The following is a 12,339-nucleotide window of genomic DNA, read 5'->3' on the forward strand; positions in this document are numbered from 1 at the left end:
TAATGATACAATTCAATTACTCAGACCGTATCTCATTTAATCACATTTCAATTTGATACGTAAATTTTTACTTCCAAAATCGTCCGTCAATTTTTCAAGTAATTTAATTAACTCGTAACGTTATACGATTAATTAAATAATCAATTAAGAGTGTTGCCCTATAGGTATGACCTAGGGGGTCAACTGATCACCACCGTCACACGACAGTAATGTCAAACTCTAGTCAGCCAATCATTACCGATATATGTTGACCAGTTGACAGTAACAATATTACTTCCCAATTGTATTCTTAAAATGAGATTTAGTAATGATATTTAAATCATGTGATCGCACTATTGTTGAGGACACATTTCCCAACACCATGAGAGCTCCTCGTTTACATGAGCCATGTTTCATGATTGATCATTATAGCCGGAAAGATGAAAAGAAGAAATCGGAACTCCAATGGAGGAAGAAAGATGAAGATGCTCCATTCAAAGAGCAAGTGAATTGTGACAAGGAGAGCTTGCAAGGCTCATCAAAGTCAACCAAGGAAGAAGAGGATGGCCTCATTGGCCAAGAGAAGAAATTGGGAGAGTTATCCCCATCTAAGCAAGAGATTTTCAATGATCAACTCAATGAAGTTTGTGGTCTTTGGGACGACGAGTTTGAAGGGATTTTTAATCCCTACATTGGGCATGCCATCGATCATGATCAACAACAAGGACCACGGTCTATTAAGGACCTCTACCATAACATTGAACAAGCTTTTGATTACTTCTTCAAGGTGTTGAGCAACATCAACAACACCTTGAACATGCCCCCTTGACATCTCATCAAGAATGAGAGTTTGGTGGAGTCCTCCCTAAACCACCACTTGTAAATATTTCTAACTCCCTAACTTACATTTCAATTCTCGTATTGCATTTTTTTGTCATTTTTGGATTTTTGTCTACTTTGATCAAAATAATTGTCATGTAAGAGAGAAGTGAGGGAGGGACTAATGACTTCAATTGATGTGTAGTGCCTTAACTAAGTGTGGGGATGGCAATTGCCTAGGCTATTCATGCCTTAGTAGTGCCCCCACAATGAAGAACACAAGAAATGAAGAAGAATGAAAGAATGGTAAAGGGAAATGCATTGTGCACGAATGAAGTGAAATCCGGGTACAAAGGACCAGAATCCGAGCGGATTGTACAAAATCCGCCCGTCTTCAACAATCCGACCGTCCTGCTGAGAAGACGCCCGTCCTGAGCTGAGCTGAAAATTGAGAATTCTTGACTGTTAAAGAATCCGAGCGGATTTCTGGAAAGCCGCCCGTCTCACAGAATCTGTCCGTCTTGTGGAGAAGACGCCCGTCTTTGCAGCTGAAGAAAACAAAGAAATTTCTCTGGACTGAAATCCGTCCGTCCTGCAGCAAATCCGCCCGTCCCAACACAGAAGAATCCGAGCGGATTCACCAGAATCCGCCCGTCTTCAGGCGAGCTTCTGAAAATTTTGAAGCTGCAGAATCCGCACGGATTGGGCCTAATCCGCACGGATTGCCCCTGCGTTTTCGAAAATTCCAACTTTTTTAAATACCCTCCCACCTTCATTCCTTCATTCATTCATTCATAAATACTACCCACAACATCAAAACCCTCATCCTCTCCATCACAAAAACAAAAACCCTCAACAAAATCCACCAAAATCAAATCAAACCATCCTTCAAACAACAAATCAATCACTCCATCTTCAATAACAATCAAAACCAAGAACAAAATCTTCAACCTTTGAGTCGATTTTTGATTTCATAAAGGCAAAGCCTTTCACCTTCAAATCGATTTGGGCATTCTACAAATTGAAGACTTTTGATTCTTTTCTTGGTTAGTTCATCAAATGGCAAGGACAAAGGGCGCAACAAAGGCACCAAAGGCAAAGGCTCTCTCTCAAAGGCAAAAAGCTCTCCAAACAAAGAAAGCTTTGGCAATGGTGGTAGCAACACCAAACTTGGAAGTAAAACCACAACAACAACAAATTTCTACGGGAGAATCACCTTCTACTCCGGTAATCGATCAACTCTTGCATTATCCGGAGGTAACTTTTATTTTCGATACCCATAGAAATACATTTGCCAAGTTTGCTATGAAATCAATTCAATCCACCAAATTCATATGTAAAGATGCTTTGGAGAAATTGGGTGTTCTTGAACAAACAAAAGCCTTTTTCAATGCCATGGGTTTGGAGAAATTATTTGAAACAAAGGAATTGACATACCCTTCCCTTGTCTTGGAATTCTTAAGTTCTTTAAAAGTTACCAAAGTTGAGAATAAGGAAAATCTTGGGTTTCGTCTAGCTAACATTAGTAGACGCATTACCTTTGAGGAATTAGGTGAAATTTTGGGTCTTAGCGATGAATCAAGATATCTTAAGCATTATGGAAAGTATGACCCCGAGCCTCTTTGGGAGGCAATCTCCGGGAAGAAATTTGATGATTTTCATGCTTGTCGTGCTCTTTGGTCCACCATCCGGGCATAAGAGTATGGCACAAAGTTGTGGGAAATACCATAATTGCTAGGAAAGACACCAATCATTTCACAAGACTTGATTTTATTCTCCTTGAATCGGCTTTGAATATCGGAAGAATCCATACCAAGCCTTTCAATTCTTTGAGGCTATTGGTTGATAGATGGCTCCATGTTGATAGTGGGAAGAAGGGTACAACCGTTATTGTTAATGGCGGCCTAGTCACGGTCCTAGCCAAGCACTTTGATCCTAATTTCAATAAGGATAGCAAGTACAAGGCAAAGGAAGGTGGCCATCTTATTGATATGCCTATCATGATTAACAAGTTCAAGTGGGTTGCTCAAAACCCTCTTGACACCAAGTGTGGATGGCTAACTAGTGAGGCTCGATCATTCACTTTACCCGCGAAGATTTGTCGCCTAAGTGTCCACCGGACCAACTATCTACTTCCCCTATCCGAAGAAGCCGAGTACATCATTCAACAACAAAAGGGTGATCATGAAACCCCCTCCTCTTCCATTGTTGTACCGCCTTACCCCTTTGTGTATGAAGAGTTCAAACCGGAAGGAGTTGAAATTGGGAAAGACTATGTCGCTCTTCTTATGCAAGCCATGCACAAGCAAGCTTATGAAGATCGGAATAATGCTTATTTGGCTCAATATCCTCCCCTCTTACATTTAGCTAGGCAAGGACTCATTGATCCATCTTGTCCTTTGCCTAGTTGGGAGGATAAAGAAGCCTTGTTTCCGGGTGCATCTAGGGACGTGGTAGAAGACAATGAGGTTGTTGGAAATGGTGAAGAATTTGATGATAATATTGAGGAAGAAGCAAGTGGAGATGGAGAAAGAGATGGTGAAGATGATGATGAACAAGATAAAGAAGAAAGTGCCAAGGAAAGTGGCAATGTGACCACTTCTCATGAGGGAAGTGATGATGATGATAGCATGATGGAAGACTAGCCTTGGAGACTCCTACACTCCCATGGTTTGTCTATATCTCTTTGTATTTTATTTCATTTTGATCATTGTTGGTTTAGTCCTAGCAACATCAAAGGACTCACACCTCGGTTCCATTGAGGTGTTCTTTATTGTTCCCATTTGTAAAATCCAAAATGACAATCTAGTTTCATGCATAGCATAGTGTGTGCATGACCTACCCCAATGCTTTGACATTAGCAATAGTGTCTTATTTGGTTTGGGGAAGTTAATGCATACACAACGGGAGGTAATCTAAATTATCCTCTCCGTCATAACAAAAACCATGCATCATGTAGTATAGCTTAGTGTAGAATTGCATTTAGTATAGAAATCATGCATCATCTTTGCATAATTTCCATCATTTTGGCCATTGAGGACAATGCCCATATTAGTGTGGGGATGGGAATTCTAACACTTAACTTTTATTCAAAAAACCATAAAAATTGAAAAATTTCAAAAACCATAAAAATTTGAAAAATTGAAAAATCCAAAAACAAGTTCATTTCCTTTGTATATATTGTCTTGTATATATTGTGTTTGTTTATCCTTGTTCACTTTGATTGACTACGCCACATCCGAGACATGAGGATATTGAAGACCGCATGGTATGATCTTTCCAATCTCCTTTTTCCTCTTTATGTTAATGACTATGTGGCTTTATTTTGATTGATGCGGTACAACAATGTGAACTTAGGACTTGCATTTAGTTTATATGGCATATTAGTTGGTAGAATCATTTGCATTAGGATGTATATATGTTAGTTGCATCATGGCATGTAGTTTGCATGTTAGAAAAATTTTGCGAAACCGTCTACTTGGGAAGCTTGACAAGTGTATATAGGCCCTAGTAGATGCTTTTTCTTCTTAAGACTTTGCTTGTTAGAATGCTTGTAAAACACCCTAGGATGTGTCATGCTAGTATCCTTTGACCCATGGTTTAAGGCCGAGTCAAGAGTACCTTGTGGTGTGATAACTCCTTGGCTACCGTTTATTCCAAGGTGACCCTTGAAACCATGCATACTTCCATCATTCATCCATGTTCTACCATACATTTTGTCATCAAAGGGAATGGGCACAAAAAGAAATTGTTCAAAAATTTGAGTACAATGAAATGAAAAGTGAAAGAAAGTTTGCAAAAATGCATCAAAAGAAAAGAGGAGCAAAAATAGACTCCTAAGCTTCAAATACAAGGCACCCTCGTTACTAATTGGGGTGACTTTGAAAAATGTTCAAAAAGAAATACAAAAAGTTGTCAAGTATTGAAATGCCAAAAATAAAAAAGAAATGGCAAAAGAAAGTGTTCTCAAATGTTAAATGCCACATGAAATTGGGGGGAAAAACAACAATGAAAGCAAACTCCCAAAATGAAACTCAAATATCTATCGATCCCTTTATCCATCGTATCCATTTTTGTGCATGGTAGAGAGGGGACGACCCTTCTTCTTGTGTAGGCAAGAGGGGGAATTCCGCGATCCTCCAGTGTTTCTAACACCATAGGGAGTCTACTCTTGACAAAAGCATTTAACGATTGAGGACAAAGGTACCCTAGCTTGACACACTTTGGAGGTGATTTATTGGTATCCTTCTAGGCTTAGTAGTTTGAACAAATTGCATCTATGAAGGATTGTGTACCCTTGAATTGCTTCCCTTGTAGATAATTTCCGCCACTTAGATGAGGAAAGTGGCTATTCTTTTGTAGATGCATCCATTATGTGATTTTATGTGCTTTAATGATTGGATGTATCGCCATTTTGGCAAGACCCACCTTGCCTTGCAAGAAGGCATCCTACCTCATGGTTGTCTTGTTGTGAGTTGAAGGGGCGGAGTGAAACCCGCTAATTGTCTCATATCGGCTATTATTATTAGGATAGGTTAGTTTTGGTCCTAGTCTTTGTCACCTCTTTACTCGGGACGAGCAAAGGTTCGGTTTGGGGATATTTGATGTGACCATAATTGGCGCATATTTAGCCCCCGAATTACCATTGTTTCCGTGCTTTTTAGTGCCTATTTGGGTCATTTCTTATCTTTAGTTCTTTGTTTTGCATATTCTTTGAGATTTTGATCCCTTGGTAGGAAAGGAGAAAGAATCTTGCATTTTCATGGCAAAACGAGGCTAAATTGATTGTATTCAATGACCAAGCATCAAGAAGAGACAAGACTAGAAGGCCTTTGTACATATTATAGTAGAAGAACAATGTTGAGAAAGGATCCTTGCGTCCCCAAGGAAATCCCCAAGGAATTTACGAAGAAAAGGGAAGAAAAGAAGAAGAATTGAAGCTGACCAACAATCCGAACGGATTGCAGACAATCCGTCCGTCCAGCCTCAACAATCCGAGCGTCCCTCCTTGGAATCCGCTCGGATTCCCCAAAGACAATCCGAGCGTCCCTCTCATGAATCCGCTCGGATTGCACAGCCCAAATCCGGCCGTCCCGACTCTAATCCGCACGGATTTCAGCCCAGCACGGATTTCATTCTTCAAGCTACGAAAAGAGAAGCCCTTCTCTCAGAAAATACCGGGTCCTCCTTGCTCAACTTAAAAAGTGTAATTACTAGTATAGCCCTTAGTTAACCCTAATGCATCCTCCCTAATTTTCACTATAAATACCCCTTTAGGCTAATTAGAGGAGCATGTTCTTCTTATCAATATTTAGAGTAGTTAATATCAATCAAATCTCTCTTCAATATTGTAATCAAGTATTAATCAAGTTTTAATCCAAGTTTTAGTTCTTTAATCTCTCTCTTGTTCTTCCTTTATTTTGGGTAATTAGAAGATTATTGGGTTTATTGGGAGATTGACAACCTTCCATCAATCATCAAGTTCTTCTATTATTCTTTGCATCATTATTTTGGAATCATTAGTAGGTATAATCTCTTAATCCCTTTTTAATTATTGCTAATTACTTTCATTTATTCATCATGTTTCATATTGTTTGTATGATTGACAACCTTGCTAGCATGATCAACATGATAATGAGTGAGTAGTCTCTTAGCTAGGGTTTAATGGGTGATTAGGGGAAACCATCATGGGGATGATTCATGCTTAAATCAATATGCTTTCATAATCTATTTGCTTGCTTGTTTTGATCTTAATACATGCACATGTTATATTTGATGAAATGCTAAGCCTATGAATCCTTGCATTTACTATCATCTCCTATCTTTTCAATGAGATTTGTAAGACATAACCCAACTCGAGTCTTGTTAGACCATGCATGTGTTGAGTAGGAAAGATTAAGTCGACTTGTAGGTGTTGTACAATCTAATCGATTCGGCTCCGGGACACAAACTTTCCTAGGATTGTAAGATATAACCCAACTCAATCCATCACAACAATAATTTCTTGCTTATAATTTGAGAACATGTTTGTATGATCATATCCCATGATTCCCCTATGAACCCATGACACCCTAGTGCCTTTAATCAATTGTTTACACCCCTTATTTTATTCATCTTGCTAGTTTATTTTCATTGTTATTTTAGTTTAGTAACCTTCTACATCAACCCAATTTGTGACACCCCTAGACACCACTAGTTACAATAGAATTCTTATTTCAATACCCGTCCGTTGGGATCCGACCTTTACTTACCTCTTTACTAATTGTAGAGTTGTTTGTGAAGTATAAATTATGTTTTGTATCGACCATTGACCAACGACCACATATACTTAATTGTGAACACCAAATGGCCTCGATCAGTCGCTCACTCTCATCTCAGGGCTAAGGTAGGAAGGGTAACCGGGAAACTGGTACTGTGGCGGTACAGGCTGCTCTGGCTGAGTCTCAGCCACCTTCTCCCTCACTCGACGTGCTCCCCTCACTACTCTAGGCTGGGCATCCTCAGGTCTCACTTGGTCCTTCTTCCTCTGCTCGGGCATCACCTGTAGGATATCTGGGTCGATGAGGTACGACTGCCCCGCAGGACGCTCCTTCTCGTCAGATTCGGCAGACACCACTGCTGCTGGTAAAGGCTCTATAGCGGGAAGGTGCTCGGGAGCTGGTATACGCATCCAACTCATACCCCACACTCTCCATGCCAACTGATGCGTGTCTTTTATATGATGTTTTACACCCTATTTTACACGCATTTCAGAGCTCAATTATGTAGTTTAAAGCTACTATTTGCCCCATTTCGTCTACTTTCGTATTTTTATGTAATATTGCAGATTTATGCGGAAATGAGTAGATATTGAGCTAAATCCGTCCCCTAGTATCTTGCATTGCATTTGACGTGAAGTATTTACTTAAGGAACGAGCTTGGTGCACATTTCGAGACTTGAAAGATAATTTTATGAAGAATTAGAAGCGGACTATCAGCTAAAGCAGTCGATCGACTGGCCTCCATGGTCGATCGACCAACCCACGACTTACAGAAGCTACTGTTCAGTGATGACCAGTCGATCGACCGGCTGCTATGGTCGATCGACCATACCATTAATTCTGACGTGAATTAATAGAACGAGATTTCCAAAGCCCATTGTATTTTAGGTTTAGGAATAAGTGTTACGCGATATTCTATACAAGAAACCTAGGTTATTCAGAAGGATGAACAAGCTTTAATTCAATTTTATCATCAAGTTCTAAACATTCATTAGTTAGATTATTTTCCGTCAATAAAGTTTACTCTTTGCATTCGGCTTTGATCTTTCCTTCCTGTTCTATACGGTATTCTTCTGTTCTTATATTCCGTTTTATTGCTTTCATTCGTAGTATAGAATTGCTAGGTTAGATCTCCCGAAGCCAAATTATCGTTTTATGTTAATCGTTTGTTCAGAAAATTTAAGTATGAATTCGAATGTTTTAATTGTTAAGTTTATTGTTGTTATTATTTCCAGTATGAGTAGCTAAACCCCTTGTGCTAGGATGTAGGGAATCTGTAGAAGTAGGCGGCATTAGAATAGTAGACCCGAATCGCGCCTTGGTCGATCGACTGGCCTACCTGGTCGATCGACCGACCACGTGAGATCACCTTCGTTTTAATTAATTCTTTTGCTATGTTTAACGAATCGAGTGCTCGCGACTAGTTAAATGCCTAGGATTTGACCGACCCAGTTAAGATCGAAAGATAGGGAAGGGAGATAGCCTACCTAATTAAGACGTCTAAATTAATGAGATCGAGAGATAAGTTAATTTAGCCTTTTAAGTCACTTTTCAGGACGAAAGTTAGTATTAGTGATATTAAGGACCTGTAGCGAGATCGAAAGATGCTACCTGTAAGAATGGACCGAGAGGACTACTTATTTTCCCGTCTCACGTGTTTGGTTTAGACCTACCTAGTTTACTGCCGCCGAAACTATAGTGATCCAACCATCTTAACACCCTTTTTATTCTTGATTTCATCCATTTATTTAGTTTACTTTTCTTTTATTCTCTTTAGCTATAGACCAAATCAAATCAAACCCCCACACTTGTTACTTTAAAGACTAAAATCAGACAACTATTGATTGCATCGCCTCCCTGTGGTTCGACCCTGTTGCCACTAGCTTCTGTTAGTTTTAATAGGTATTATAAATATTATCTTTGGTGCACACAATGACAGGCATAAAATTTTGGCGCCGTTGCCGGGGAGGCAATTGTTTAAAATTTTTAGTTTTTTTTTTTATTTTTAGTCTTTCTTCTAGTTTAAGGGATATCCGTTCCTTAAACTATTCTCATATTCTACTTGTAGTTTCTTCTTATGCACAGGTCACAGGGTGGTGAATTACTGCTGTTCAATCCTGAGATTCAGAAGACTTTGCGTGAGTTGAGACGATCATCTAGAGTACTCCCGACAGAGGAAGAGCTGAGTACTCTGTCTAGTTACTACGAGAACGCTTTATTTGAGGAGGATCCACCTTCATCTCTTGTTTCTACTTTATTAACTGACACCATCACATCTCCAGACATGGCTGAAGAAGCGAGTATAGCCAGTCACTCTGAGCCGACAGCTGAGAATCTCTATAAGGGATTCGCATTACCAGGGAAGCACAGAAAATTCGAGCCGAAACCGTCCTATATCAACTTGGTTGAGAGAAACCAATTTGGGGGAGCTGCAAATGAAGATGCTGCCAAGCATATGGAGAGTTTCATTAATTATTGCTGTTCCATACCCCCACCAACCGGTGTGACCCAGGACCAGGTGAAGGAGACCATGTTCATATTCTCTCTTCGTGATGCTGCAAGGGAGTGGTACAAAGACCTGGATCGAGCTGCTAACGGGATCACTGATTGGAAGTCGCTGGCCCTAGCATTCTACAAGAAATATTTTTCTGCCTCGAAGACAAATGCCATTAGAGCTCAGATCACGAGCTTTAAACAGGGTCCTGATGAGAATTTTCATGAGGCGTGGGTACGTTTCAAGAAGCTAGTGCGAACTATTCCGCACCATGGGTTCGAGAAATGGAGTCTATGCAATCAATTTTATAATGGGCTCTATGACGATCAGAGGGCTATCTTGGATGTGGCAGCAAATGGTAGATTCCAGGAGAATGTTGGAGAGACTAAGGGGTGGAAAATTATCGATGATTTGGCCACCCACAAAGATGAGTATGGAAATTCCAGGGGAAACCAAAGGAGAAGTGCTGAATCCCCTTCTGTAGCCGCATTAGAAGCTCTCACGGCCAGATTTGATAAGTACGAGTTGGGAGAAGCTTCAAAAGGAGGGATCTATCATGTGAATGCTGTTTCAGACGGTCCTTTCATCTGCAAGAGATGTGGAGGAGAAGGACATGTTTCAGACAACTGTCCTAATCCCTATGAGTCGTGTGCTGCCTTTCAACATTATAGGCAGACAAACACTAATTTTGAGCCGAATGTCCATCCAAATTTGAGGTGGCATAGCCAAAATGTCCTAAATCCGACTCCCCCTCCACAGCAGCAGCAACAGCAGAATTATGTGCCCCCTCATAAGCAGCAGCAGCCATATCAAAAGCCTCCGTATGTTCCTCAGCAGCAGTCCCAAGGATCTGAATTTGCCGAGTTGAAAAATTTGTTGCTGAAAGAGTCTCAAGTTAGAGAGGCCGAGATGAAGATGTTAGAGAGCCAAATTGCTCAATTGGCTAGCAAGAGTGCAACTCGAGCTCCGGGACATTTCCCGTCGCAGACGGATCAAAAGGAGACCCTTAATACTATTACTTTGAGGAGTGGGTCTACCCTTGATGGGCCCGCTATGGTCGAGGAGGCTACTGAGAAAGATGAGGCGGAACCAAGCAAAAAGAAGGTTGTAACGAACAGTGGCAAGAAAAAGACGTATGCTAGGTATATCAGTCGATCGACTGACATACCCAGTCGATCGACCAGTCCGCGAAAAATTATAGCTACTGTTCCTGTAGACGTGAGTCGATCGACTGACATTCATGGTCGATCGACTGACGACGCTGCTGAGGGTGAGTCTTTTCGTCCTCTAATGCCAAATAACTTGAGGGACCACTTGTTTCGGGGTACGACTACTCCGAAAATATTGAGGCAAGACCCAAATGCTGATGGGTCAGTTCCGGTTCCGAAATATGACCCGATGACGATTAATGGTACATTTTTGAGACGGTCTGAAGAAGGGTCAAGCTACAACAACGAGAAGGTAGGGATTTTCAGGCTAAGTCCACCGATGCCGGCATGCGAGACTTAGAGGAGAGGGCTAAGTTACTTCTTTCAGCCCCTTATCCGGAAAAATTGGTGTCGACAAAGGAACATGTATCGTTTAATAAATTTGAAAATGTTATTCGTAGCTTAAACGTACAAGTTCCTTTTCTTGAGTTAGTTAATCAAGTGCCTGCTTACATGAAATTTATGAAGCAACTTTTGTCTAAGAAGAAGTCACTTGAAACTGTGCATTCTGTCGCATTAACTGAGGAGTCATGTTCTAATTTGACCCATACTACACCTCATAAGCTAGAAGACCCAGGTAGTTTTTCAATCCCATGTATTATTGGCATATTTTCTATTGAGAAGGCCTTGTGTGACTTAGGAGCCAGTATTAGTGTCAGGCCTTTGAGTCTTGCTAGGAAGTTGAAATTGACTAGGTTTGCAGTCACCAACATGACAGTATAGATGGCTGATCGATCTGCGGTCCAGCCTATAGGAGTCTTAGAAGACATTCCTGTGCAAATAGGAAAGTTCTTTTTCCCTGTTGACTTCGTTGTACTAGATATGCCCGAGGATGCTCACATTCCCATCATATTGGGTAGACCATTTCTTCACACTGCTGGTGCAGTTATAGATGTTGGCTTAGGGACTTTGACCTTCAAAGTAGGGAAGCATTCAATTGTCTTTGCCCAGACATCTAAGAAGAAAGACCCCATGTGGCCAGTCACTTGTAATACGGTTTCTGAAAAGAAATCCTATTTTGTGCTTCCTGATATGCCTGTCTCTATGCCTGTTTCTGCTATAACACCTCCGCCCCAGATTGGGAGCAAATTGGAGGAAGATTCTTTTGTTTTGGATGTTGCAGGAGCTGGTTTGGGGAAGGAAGAGCCGCATGTTGCTCCAGCTGTGAAGGAGCCAATCGTTCAAAGAGGCGGTCTAGCATGTCTTAGCTATGGCACTGATGAGGAGCCTGGTGAGGAGCCAGTCAAAGTGACGGAGTCCGATTTGGATTTTGATGAGCCGGATGAGGTCATTAATTGGGGAGATGCTGAAGCCATTGATCCGTTGAGTTCTGCGGATGTTGGAGTTGAGAAGAGTGCAGCTGAGAAGATGAGCACTGTAGAGGCTGCTTCTTGTAGCCAGAAGCCGAGCAAGTTGGCCATTCCGTGGCCGTTCTTGATCAACTATTAGTTGATTATGGCTTTGTCAAACAACATTTTATTGCTTTTTAAGACTATTTATTGTTTTTCGTGTGCGCGAGACTTCGCATTTTTAATGAGTTTGCTTAGGGTTTTATATGCTTTAGACTATTGCTTAGGGT

General features: G+C 40.8%; 1 non-coding gene across 1 annotated transcript; it reads right to left on the reverse strand.

The window, feature by feature from the left end:
• Positions 1–9,723: 9,723 nt before the first annotated feature.
• Positions 9,724–9,830, reverse strand: LOC141616098 (small nucleolar RNA R71). The gene has a single exon (XR_012530471.1). It is a non-coding gene; the product is annotated as a small nucleolar RNA R71 (small nucleolar RNA).
• Positions 9,831–12,339: the final 2,509 nt, after the last annotated feature.

The sequence above is a fragment of the Silene latifolia genome, chromosome 11 (genome assembly GCF_048544455.1).
Source record: "Silene latifolia isolate original U9 population chromosome 11, ASM4854445v1, whole genome shotgun sequence".
Lineage (NCBI taxonomy): Eukaryota > Viridiplantae > Streptophyta > Magnoliopsida > Caryophyllales > Caryophyllaceae > Silene > Silene latifolia.